The 13,260-nt window shown below is 34.9% G+C and overlaps 1 protein-coding gene across 1 annotated transcript in view; it reads right to left on the bottom strand.

The window, feature by feature from the left end:
* Positions 1–13,260, bottom strand: part of MAGI2 (membrane associated guanylate kinase, WW and PDZ domain containing 2) — a 1,168,341-nt gene that overhangs the window by 829,529 nt on the left and 325,552 nt on the right. The gene's annotated exons all lie outside the window — the stretch shown is intronic.

The raw sequence follows: 13,260 nt of genomic DNA on the forward strand, positions 1-13,260 counted from the left end.
TCAAATCCCTGCACCAATTTCATTAGTCCTCTCCATTTTACTGAGCAAAAACAAATTCCACTAATGCCTCAAGAAGGCATATTCCATTGGGCTTAACTTTTAATGACAGTAGGAAAATGAAGACAACTTAAAATGGGAAACTGAGATATCTTAAAGCTAAAAGCAGAAGCCTTGTGGCTTACAACATTGTGACTAAAGTCACCGAAGAAGGAATAGTGTACCACTTGCTTCATACGGTTGTTAGGAGGAAAGAGCTTTGTAAAACATAAGGCTTTATATAGATGTGTAAGTAAGTACAAAACAAGCCATAAAGTGACATATTCCATGTAAATAGTATACTTACTAAGAGAATGCTCTAAGCTCATTGATTCAGAGAAAGTGTCTTCTGTGTTAGTAAACAAATGATAGACTTTGAAAGGTGAATGAGATACTGATTGGTGCAAATGCGGCAGAAGGCATTCCAGAGAGGAGAAATAGTATGAAAAAAAGGCAAGGAGGCAGGTTCAAAGGAAGCAAACCAGTTTGATGGAAGGGTTTGTATAGGGGAACAGTGGAAGAGAAATCTAGAAATATCTTCATCTGTATCTATCTTTACATCCTTAACTTTAATCTGGATGGATGCAGAGAACTTCAAATAACAAAATTTAGGATATTTTTCTATGAGACATCTAATGGGAATGTCTAGGCAACCTTGCATGAACTAAATCTCAACAGGAAACTAGTCATCTCCTATCACTCCTCTTTCCTCCTTTGACATATAAGGAACCTGCCAATGATTTTACATTTGTCATTGTCAGTCTTTGCTGTTCATTCATGTCAGTCATGTATGACTCTTTGTGACTCATTTGGGGTTTTCTTGGCAAAGATACTGGAGTAGTTTGCCATTTTCTTCCCTAGCTGATTTTACAGGTGAGGAAACTGAGGCAAACAGTGTTTAAATAAGGTGCCCAGTGTCACACAACTAGCGTCTGAGATTAGATTTGAACTCAGATTTTCCTGATTCTAGGCCTAGTGCTCTATTCACTGTGCCACCTACCTGCCCAAACCACCTAACTGCCCATTGCCAGTCTTACCAGACAAAATACTTTCACATAAAGCTTGCTATTGGATTTTATAAAACTAAATGATGAAGCATAGGACTTGGAACAGCCTATTAGGAGAGAACACCAGTCCAAAAAAAGGGATATTAATCAAGAAATAGAGGTTTCCATCTTTTCCCATTGACTGCAAGTCTTCCTGAAGGTTACTGTTAGCATTCCCCATGTTTCATTTGTGAATGGATACTACATAATACATGAATATCATGGTACTTGAGAGGTCATTTAGTCCATCTCCCACCTCAAGACAGGAGTATCCTAAATAAAGTGAAACATAGAAGATTGCATACTACTTTGGAGAACATCCAAAGAAGGTGATCTTACACATTTCCTTAATAACCTACTCCAAAATTAGATGATCCTAACCATCTAGAAACTCTTCTAACCAATTTCTAACCAACTCAGGTCTGAGTTGGGGGTCAATGGAAAACAACAAGATTCCCACATCTGGTTGAATAATCTTAGTTCCTCTAACCTGCTTTGGGAGATTTTTCTTCTCCATTGCTTCCACTGTTGTTACTATTCTGTAAAATATCTCCCAAATCTCTGTATTCCCCTCAGATTTTGGAAAATTTAAGAATCTTTGTAGGATACTTCACGGTGAAGCCCTCTTGTTTACAATAGTGACAGTAATCGAAAATATGTCATTTCCTTGGGGCCACTGTGCTATCTATGCCCACAATTATCTTGCTTTTCTTAGTTTCAACTTGATCTATCAAATAAGAGAACATTCATTGATGCTTTTATTGGAAAATGGCTTCACAAGTTTTAGCATTTTACTGTAGACACATCTTGAGCACCAACTAATATTTAGAAATCACCACTTCTTTTTTAAAGGAAGAAACAGCAATTTTTCTCCCTGTTAGAGGTTTAAATATGTCAAATATTTGTCGGTAACAGCATTTGTATTTGTCAGTCTACACACACTGAGCCTGATTTTTATGCATTAAAAATGTCCCCTGGTAAGTCTGTTTTTAAGTACCTAAATCATCCTGTTTGAATTCTTTCTACTTTGCTCTATACTTTTGGAAATACAATTTCCAGTAAAGAATATGGTATTGAAGAAGTGTTCTTTCTTTAGGAAAAAAAAAAAAGAGCTAACCTCTAATCTTTGCAAATGGAATTGAAGATGACTTTGGTTTTCTTTCTATGATGACCATACCATTATCAAAATTACTTTCCTTAAATAAGTAGTATAATATAGGGTTCTTTCATTCAAGAGCCCCACTTTGAATGAATTATTCCACTTTAATTGTTATTATAGTTTCCCCAGCCTTTTATCCACACTTTGTACAGTCACGCCTTCTGGATAATTTTATAATTATTAGAATTTGCCAAACATACATTTGGTAGAAGTTGTAAATTCATTCATATTATTCATTTTATCTTAAGCAAGACAAATCAAGGTATTTAAAGAAGACAGAACTAAGATTGATTTCTGTACTACCTGATTGGTAATTCATGTCATTGAGACTATGAAAATTAATTCAATATTGTTGTTCACTGTGATTTTTATGAAATTATGACTGCTGGGAATTCACATGAGAACAATCCTGTGAGATTAAAGAGAAAAAAATTATCTTTCCCATTTATCAGGTCAATGAAAAATATTAATTTTTTGGGAAAAAGTACACCTTTGTATTAATATCACAATTAACAAAGAAAAAAAAGGTCTTACCTACATATATAGTTAAAAACCTATGAAATAAATGCCAAAGTTAAACACAGAATATCATCAGGCACTATTGCTAAAGTTTCTACAAAAAAGTTCTTTGTAGAAAAAATGAAAGATATTAATATTTTTGTTAAGGAAGTGGATCCATTCCAGGGGTAAACTTTTCATTAGAAACTGTCAAACATTGAACTATGAAAGGCAAAGAACATCAGAAAAAAAAAAAGAGTTATAGCTTAAACATAATAAAATTTACTATAATATTGATATGACTGATTTAAAGCCCTAAACATTTAGACCATCTTATCCTTACTGTTCTATGTAAGCCTCAATAATACCTTAACCAATAAACAACACTGCTAGATTATACCAACAATACTCTAGCCAAGCTCCATTCCTTCTAAATACTGCCAAATTCCTAAAAATAAGATGAAATTCCTAGAATTTGTAGCCAATTGCAACAATAGCAACAACAACAAAAACTCTACAATTCTTATTTCTAGCATTTGAGTCCTGGGCACTGCAAATGAAGGGTGACTCAATAGAGGAGAAGCAAAGAAATACCAATATGGTTGGCCACTTAATTTCCTTTTATCCAGAAAAGTGGGCTTGCCTTGTTTAGCCTTGCTAAGAGGTTAAGAAGGGAAACAAACAAGATAGGAGAGGAAGGCAGAAAGGGAAAAGTTAGGAACAAACTAGTTCTCTCTTTCCCTCTCTAGTGAGGTAGGTTACAACTTTTCAGCCATATCAGGACCTCTGACTTACACCAATAGAATAATTTGTCTGGCAATGCAAAGAATGTCAGTGTCAACTTGGTAGAACAACAAAGTATAACATGCTGTTAACCTCCTCCTCCCTCCCATTTTCTGCCTCTGTGCTAGGCCACACAGCCTTTACTTATTATGATTTTTTTTTTTGCTATCATGTTTGTTAAACGTGGCAGACTATATTACCAAACAAATAAGTCTATACAGAAATTATTGATTTTACTAATGGGTTTTGTTCATCTATCTTATAAACTTCTATATCAATACTGAGTCAGTATTTAATCATGTGTTTCAGAATAAGAGTAATTAGAAAAAAGCCATAATTTTATATGCTTATTCTTTCTGCATTAACAAAAATATTCTCCTTCTCCCAATCTATAACTATGTAAATAGTTCTCAACTTCCTTGCTCTCAAGATCATACAAAAAGATGAGTAAGCTGACCTGCTGGGAAATTCATATTTCTAGCTCAAATTAAATACAATTATACTATCACTATACTATTTCATGATAATACAGTCATGTCATTTACCTTTTCCAGATTTTCAGTAGATCTATGCAGTGGTTAAACAGGAAAGAGAAGGTCTTTCTGGTCACTTTGCTTCCAAAAGCAATTTCTACACTATCAAGAACATGAGCCAGATTGTCTTTAAACATCCTTTGGGGCCAGCTGATATGGTTAGCTTAGAAAGGCTCATCATCCCCCTTAGGTTCTGTCATAAAACAATACAGTTTGACGCAGTGGTTCTTAGGCCTATTAAATTTAACCTGTCAGTTTATTAATATTTAACCTGTTACTAAAAATGCATATCTCCTGACTTTTTGCTATTTCTTTTTTGTCCCCAAAATTCAGAAGATTAGAATATTCACTTAAAGATTTTCTGGAGCCAAATCTGAAGCCCTCTTGAATGATTAAACTCTAAAGTTTAAATTGTAACTGAAAGATGTCATATATCTTATAATCTACAAATACCATGTACAAAGTTTAGACAATCCTGGGTCATGAGCTTCACATTTAACAGGGAGAGTTATGGAACCTATTTCTTAGCCTGATGTACCAGAGGAATTTCTCCTCTTAGAGCAGGATATTGGCTATCTATTTGTTGAGCTACAAGAAACCTACAGACGCAGAGGATATTTTTTGCCCAAATCAAGCTAGATGGCTTTACTTACTTTTGAGTTCTATGCCAGAGAATGGATAATGAGCTCCAAAGAGGCAATCACCAGCAAAGAGGTGAATTTAAATTTCACACTACCGCCAGCTAGTGCTTCATGAGCAGAACTGCAGCCAACCAACCAGAATTTTATAGCTATCTCTTAATCCTGTGCATTTGTATCTTCTTCAATGCCAATATCATCACAATTAGTTTTAAAGTTCATTTTTAAGGTTCTTTTAAAAAAAATCTTTACCAAAAAGGTTTTTTTTTTAAATTTAGTGTTAGGATTTTTCCTATAGTTATGTATTTGCCCTTGATAAGGGTTTTTACATTGCTTCCGTTTTCAATGTGAATTTAAAGAGAAAATACAATTGGATAAGCTTTATTATCTAGAGTCTAACCATTTAATTAGATTATGATTATACTAAAACATCCAATATGGGAAATATCATTGTGTTTTAATATTCCATTGGTGATCCTTGTGCTTTAAGAGCCCATCACCAATTTTTTAGCTCTTCTAGTTCACAAAGAGACAACTAGAGGGGATAGGTTAGAGGTACTATACCAAGATCACTGGATGATCATTAATCCAAACATGGCAACTCCATGTCTTCATAAGTGTTTGGGTTGCCATGTTTTCACAATTTCTAAAATAATTTCCAAGGTTTAGAGAATGAAAGACCTTAAATTTCCACATTACACTTAGTCCTAGGGAAGCAATATGCTTGCTATGTGCTCCAACTGTAGCTTGAGATTATTGATTTCTATACCTCTTTCTGATGTAGTGTGGTGGTATTTATCTTGATTCTTTTGGGTAAGAAAAAATGTATTCAGAAGACCATGCATAGAATACTCACTCTAGCCTGTAAACTGGTACCAGAAGTCTTCTTTGGCTAGTAAATGGTTTTGAGTTGAAACGACAGTCTAATAAATAATTCAGATTTAGGGAACCTTTCTACATATCCTAGCAAACCATAGAGATTGCTAGAGACAAAGCTTAGGGCAAAGACTTGGAATATGGATACAGTCAATAAGTATTGCCTATCTAAAGAAAAAAAAAGGCAATGAAAAGATATTTGCCAGTGGGCCATTTGGTCCTTCTAAAGTTATTAAAGGTAGCCCTGAGTGAGGGTATAAATTTAAACTTCACTAAGAACTTCAAAAGTTGCCCCAGTCTATTCAACCTTAATTGGTGCCTTCCAATAGAAGCCTCTGTAATACTTGCTTGGTCAGCAGCAAGGCTTTGGATTCTGTGAAGTTTGCAAAGCAGAAAGAAGCAGGCACACATTTCTATTTGCACAGGGGCTGGCATGCCAAAGGCTTTCAGCAGTAATGGAGCAGGTTTGAAGGGAGTAGACTCCTTAAGTGAGCCAGGATTGTAGGTTAGTAAACTACACAATTGAAAGCCTGGGAAGGCACATATTGCTGCTGAATAGAATGTATTTTGGGTGCTACTCAAGCAATTCAATTCTACTCTGTCTCACTCGATTCTCTCTCTCTCTCTCTCTCTCTCTCTCTCTCTCTGTACATATATATGTGTATATATATGTATATATATATATATATATTCTTCCTTTCTTTCCATTCACATGGCCATCACTCTCTTGTAGGTCCCTATTAACTCTTATAATAACTTGCAAAAACCTTCTAAGAAATCTCTCTGTCCCAAATCTTGACTCTCTCTAATCTTACTCCTCACAGATGCCAAAGTGTTTAAGAGCCTTAAAATGTCCCATTATGACCCCTGGAATGAAATATAAATTTCTTGGTTTGTCATTTAAAGTCTTTGACAAGGGTGGGACACACCTTTGTCAATTTATTGTACATTACACATTACTACCCCATCACACACTCTACAATCTAGCCAAACTTGCCTATTTACTGTGCATTATTATAAGTCCCATTCCCTTTGGGCATTTACACATCCCATGTATGGAACTAATTTTCCCTTTACTTCTGTCTCTGAAAATCTCTAACTTCAAAACTCAGCTGAAGGACCACATCCAACCTGAGAATATTCCTGGTCCTAACAACGGTTTCCTTTCAACACTCCCCCCTCTCCAATAATATTTTATTTTCTATACATTTGGACTAAATGTGTATTGTTTCCAGTATTAAGACATAAGCTCCTTGAGGGAAAGCCCTTGAGGACAAGAACTCTTTCGTTTTGTCCTTGTGTCCTCAATATCTAGCATAGCCCCTGGGACAAAGGAAGTGCATAACAACTGGTTGCTTACTGACCTGTGTGTTTCAATATTTTGAATCTGTGCTTTTAACTGACTTCTTTGTGGCTAACAGTATACAATTTATTAAATGAAATCAGAGTAGGGGATTTTCACAGGAGCACTCTTGACATGAATGACTCCATTCTGCATTTTTAATAGCATGCACACTCCAAGATCCTAAGTATGTAAGTAACAAAATTGTATAGGTCTGATATTCAAGTGCTTGTGATGACCATGCTTTATTACCTTGACCCAATGACTGCTCATATCATTCAGGCTGCCCATAACCATTTATTATCAATCACCCTGAAGTGTAACATCAGTCTATTCATCTATTGGTACAGTATATAAGAAAATGTAGAGTAAAGAGAGCCGGCTGAAGTCAAGGAAGACCTAGGTTTAAGCAGCTTTTCAGACAAGTACTCATTCTGTTGCTCTTCAGTCACTTTAGTTGCATCCAACTCTTTGTGATCCCATGTATCTTTGTACATGGGATTTTCTTGTCAAAGATACTTGAGTGGTTTGTCATTTCCTTCTTCAGTGGAGGACTGAGGTTAAGTGACTTGCCCAAGGTCACTCAGCTAGAAAGTTTTGAGACTGAATTTGAACTCAGGTCTTTCTGACTCCAAGTCCAGTACTTTATCCACTGCACCATCTAGCTGCCCTGTCACCCTGGGCAAATCACTTAACTTCTAAGCATCTCAGGCAACATACTTCACAAATGATAATTTACAGAGAATCTATAGGTTTATGTTGGCAGAGAAATTCCTGACTTGAACACATCTATACTTTGGAAATGCAGATTTTACCCTGCCTTACAAACAACCTTGGTCACTTCTTAGGTCAGCAAAAAAAAAAAATGATGGTCAAGTTCCCCTCAAAAGGGAGATACAATGAACTTAAGTTGTTACTTTTAATGATAAGAAAGTGATCTAATCATGAGGTGGAGGCCAAATCTAAGCCAAAGTAAAGTGGAACTAAGAAAGCACACATTTAAAAATTATGTTAGATCCGAGAAGATGCCATACCATGAGTTTATGACATCTTGGAGCCCTAAGTAGATCAACTGTATTCTCAATAGAGGTGATGTCAAACTGCTAACCATCACTATATCTCCAATTACTTTGTCTCTCTATTCAAATAAGGTTCTCTACACCCTTGACCTTTATACTTTATATCCAACACTATCATTTCCATATTTGTTTTGTGGACTATTTGTAACTGACCTGGGGTAGAGCCTTCTGAGCTCATTCATCTGATCAGCCACGGTTGAATACACTGTCCCTTGACCCTGACACAATGATGTCATTTTGGTCTTCTTTGAGCATGCAGGACAACAACTAATTAACTAATCATTTCTACCATCAGGTAACTGGAATGAAATGTTGGTCTAGACATTACCTAAGGAATTTAGGAATTAAGGAAATCCCTAAGAATTTCCATTGTGTGACATGGAGTTTTTCCCCTTTCTATTGATTAAATTGAAACAAATAACTGAAGTAAATAAATGCAATATGATTCACCAAATTATTGACCGTCTTGCTTTTCCTGGAGGGTCATATTCTTAGCTTTGTATGTTCTTTTTCAGACAATTCTTCTCATAATCTCAGTCAATTAAAGAACTCTAGATAACTTCAATCCAGACAACTATGAGAGCTCTTTTTGTTCCAAGACCTGTTCTTATTTTCTAGAACTACGTATGATAGTCTTTTCAACCCCAAGTTTCTATTGCCCTGAGATAATCTCCATCTTTAAGGACCAGTCAAGTACCAAAGAATGCTTCTTTAGAACCAATCACTGATCACTGACATTTCCTTCTTGTAAATATATACATATATGTATAGTCACACATGTGGGTGAGTAAACAAACTTATACATATACACACATGTAAATATATAAATTTCATATGAAGAAACATTATTTTGGAAAATGGAAAACAGATTGCATACAAATGGGGAGTGAGGGAAAATTTTGGAATTATACATAATGGAATCTTAGAAATTTATATCTGGGTGGATTATCTAGCTCATCCTCTTGTCTAAATCTGAAGACTTCTAAAATACTCTTGTGGCTCTAATATACTGTTTACCTTAACTTTAAAAAGAATGCTGGATTTAAAGAGAATTCTCAAAGAAAATAAAAATATAAACTCTAAAAAAGTAAAATATCCATTAAATTTAGATCATATTCCAATGTATCTGAGTATTAATGTTATAATTTTATTCAATTTTTCATATTTCGCAAATTTTTCAAAAGTGTAGAACTAGAAATGGTGGGTGGAGTTAGATAGAGACATATTTTTACTACATAAAGAAAAAAACTTTTCAAAAATTTAGAGCTATTGTAAAATTAAATAGGCTGTCTTAGGAAGTAATACATACATACTCACTAGATGAGTTAAATTAGTTAAATTAGAGATCTTTAAACAAAGGCTGGATCATCTCTCATTGTGGAGGAAATTCTTGTTCCACTATGGGTTGGTTTAGATTAGGTTGACTCTGAGGTGCTATCCAAATATGAAATTCTCAACTCTAATTAAATTTTCTTTTCTTTAATTATATTATTTGATATTTCAGGTATCTTGTCATGCTATTATTCTGGCAATGGGCAATTTTTGAGGCAACTGCTTTCAATGAAGCAAATTACTATAACATAAGAAAACAATAGAAAGGAATTTAAAAGCATATGTTATTTCCTGGCTTTGAATATGAGTTCAAATCTATTAATTACATTTTTTCATATTGTAAAAATCCAGTCCATCAAAGTAAGACATAATGCTTTCAATATACTTCTATCCCACCAAAAAAATCATGGTTGAAATTAAAACAATCTTTTTCTTGTGTGTGTCTTATAAATGCATATGTAACTTTTTAAAATCTTGCTCTTATATTTTAGTTTTAAAATCAGTTAACATATTGTCTATTTAACCTTACTATCTTTAACAAAGAAATGTTGTTGTTCAGTCATTTAAACCATGTCCAGCTCTTGACAACCATATTTAGGATTTTCTTGGCAAAGATATTAGAGTGGTTTGCCATTTCCTTCTCAAGTTCATTTTACAGATGAGGAAACTGAGACAAGCAGGGTTAAATGACTTGCCCAAGGTCACATAGCCAGTAAGTGTCTGAGGCTGGATTTGATCTCAAGTCTTCTTAACTCCAGGCTCAGTTCTCTATCCACTGTGCCACCTAGCTGCTCTTCAACAAGAAATATCAACCCTTTTGCAAAGGCAGCATAGACACTTTTAAAGAAAATGACAAGGTTTTAACTGTATCTATGCTGACATAAGAGCTTCAGTATGAACCTAGAAAAGCCTTAAAATAGATGATTATTATCCAAAGGTTAGAGAAATACAAAACATTTCTCTAACATTCATGTCTCACATTTGTTATCAATGATACATTCTACTCATAGGTCACACCTGGAGAGACCCTAAATGTAAATAATTTTTCTGATTCATCTCATCCTTGCTACATTTTAATATATTATTCTGTATGGAGGATTCTTAGAACTTCAAATAGTAGAGCCAGATGGGAATGAGAGATATGCATTGATACACAAGAATGAAAATTGGGTCTTATAAGAAATAGGCAATGACTTATATACTCATATATAATGGTTAGATAGGAAGCTTTGTGAATGATGTGAGAAAGCTAATGGTTATATCAACTTTAATGTCAAGGTACTGTTATTGGTGTGCCACTAAAGAATTTCACTCTTGATCAATCTGTTCAAAGTCATATTCCTGCAGAATATATTCACCCTTGATCTGCTGACTCAATCAAAATGCCTAGTATTATAAGCATACTATCAAATGAAATTACACCCTTCTCCTAACAGGTAGTTCTTATAAAATGACAAGTCACTTACCCTTGGGCCTTAGTTTCCTCATGTGTAACAAGTCAGTTGCCCCCTGATGATTTGTGACCCACCTTGACTGCCACTGAGAAGATTTTGCCAGTAAAGTCATATTCCATTTAGTGCCAAGACTAGAAAGCTTTATGCTTGTTGGTCTTCTCACCATGCCAAAGTTTTCCATCTATATTTTGTTCCTAACTCACAGCATCACAAAAAATATGAAGCACAATATATAAAGACGCTTTGTGATGTGAAAGAAAATATTTCCCAATCTTAAAAATTAAAAAAAAATTTTTAAAAAAAGCTGCTAACTTCATGGCTTACTGAAATTGTTACTACCTTATTTTATGTGCAATAACTTGGGCATTGATAATCAACTCAAAGTAAACAAATTATACTTTTACTTGCTACCTACTTTATGAAGTAAATGGAATTTCTAGCTCATTTATAATCTTAAAGAAAAATGATCTTAAAGATTGCCAGCATAGAAACAGGTCATTTTGAAGTTCTTATGTGCTATGAAATTCTGCGTCCATCATTTAGTGCTAGATATTAGTGTCAAGGATGTTGTTTGTTTGCATTTCCAAATGAGACTTTCTTGACACACTTGGGCAATCAGTTAAAAACAAAGAAACAAAGAAACAAAAAAAATCACCTTCTTTTGTTAAAGTGTCACATGTTATTAATATTATAATATAAAATCTTACATGATTCCACTAGCATCAAAGCTACAAAATTGAACCTGAAATAACTTTCACAATAATCATACCCTCATTACAATCATATCAAGTCTCCATGAGCAAAGAAAAAAAAAGAATGAAAGCAATTAGTCTTGTAATTCAGGCAAAAATCCCACTAAAATTTGAGTTATCCAAGAACCTGCCTAATTGTGCTCTGGCTGTTATGATGTGTCCAACATGTGCTTCTTAGTATCTTGATTAATTGTCTCTGCTAATGAAAACCAATGAAAAACTGTATTACAAGTTCCAGAGTCAATTAAAATCCTGTAGTTTCTCTGTAGAGAATCACAAGATTGTTTATTACCAGTGAGGCCTTTCTATGTACAAACCTACATATATTTCCCCCACCTCTGTTTTAATGTCTATCTTTCAAGAGAGCAGTGTCATCTAATTTAGACATAAAGCTTTATTTAATAATAATTGGTAGATATGAGCCTTTGTCATAAATCTCTTATAAAGAAATTAGGAGGATAAATTTAACCAACAATGACTTCTCTGAGGAAATGTAGCTACATTTTCAAACTAAGATATGCAAAGTTTGATCATTAAAAGACTTACTGGGGAGTGGCAGGTATAACTAGGATACAGGTAATCCCTAACCAAATTGAGGAGCTAATCTTCCTAATGAGATTATGAGTAAGGGCCAATGATTTTACTCAAGTGATAGGACAAAGCAAACTCCTTACTAATGATTGGTTTCCTAAGGAACAGACACCTCTCTTCTTTAATAACAAAAGCACACTGGTCACTCTCTCTGTGCCTCTTAAAGACTTTGTCTTTGCCTTAGTATTTTCTTCCAAGGACTAGAGGGGGATGGTGAAAGGGGAGAATTTTTTTTCCTCCCCTCCTACTTTTAACCAGGAGAAGCAATGATGACACACACCTGAAGCACAAGATAGTGGTGGGAGAAGGGAGTTCAAGAACTGTGTTTCTGAATATCAGCTTTCTGTGTAGATGGGAGCATATTTAATTCCTTAGGAGGCATGATCCTGGCCTTCTGGCCTTCTGGACTTCTGGCCTTCTGGCCTTCTGGCAGGGAACATATTTCCTGGGCAGCATCAGCTTTGACAGTTGCTTGATGGATAAAGTCAAGTTTGACAATTTCTTGGTTTGAGAGTTTGGCCATCACACTTTCTAGAGAGAGAAGTTTCCTAATGTATATAGCATGCTCCTTGAAGAAAGAAGAGAGTGCTAAGGGCTCCAGGGCAGATGGAGAGTAAATACAGGGACTTATTGGTACATAGGAGGTACACTCATTCAGCTAGCTCCAAAGCATCTTTACTTCTTAAGGAGTCTAAACACAGCTTGATCCTAATGTGTCTTGGGGAGAATGTGTATAGGATGCAGTAGGATGACAAAGGATTGCCCTGACAGCAATCCTAAATTGAATTAACTTCCTGGAGGATCTTATAGGATATTTGGGTGCTTTGTTTCTGTATTTGTTAATGACACTTAGAAGTTCTTTGTATCTTTTGAATTTACTTTGATGTATGAAATAAAGGTTTTTCCACACCAGACTTTAACATTATACATTAAATACCCATAATGGATCTGGTGAATCTATTCTATATTTTTGGGAGACACAGACAGTATCTGTACCTGTTTTATTTTTGGGGTAGCAAGGGATGAGTGGGGAAAATCTAGGAGATTTTCCTGGATTAATCCAGGTGAGCATAGAGAACCAAAGTAAGGGAAAGTGAATTTTTTGAATCAAAGTTTTAGGTCCAGGCTAGACTCAGTCTAC

The sequence above is a fragment of the Vombatus ursinus genome, unplaced genomic scaffold (genome assembly GCF_900497805.2).
Source record: "Vombatus ursinus unplaced genomic scaffold, bare-nosed wombat genome assembly UNPS02014830.1, whole genome shotgun sequence".
Lineage (NCBI taxonomy): Eukaryota > Metazoa > Chordata > Mammalia > Diprotodontia > Vombatidae > Vombatus > Vombatus ursinus.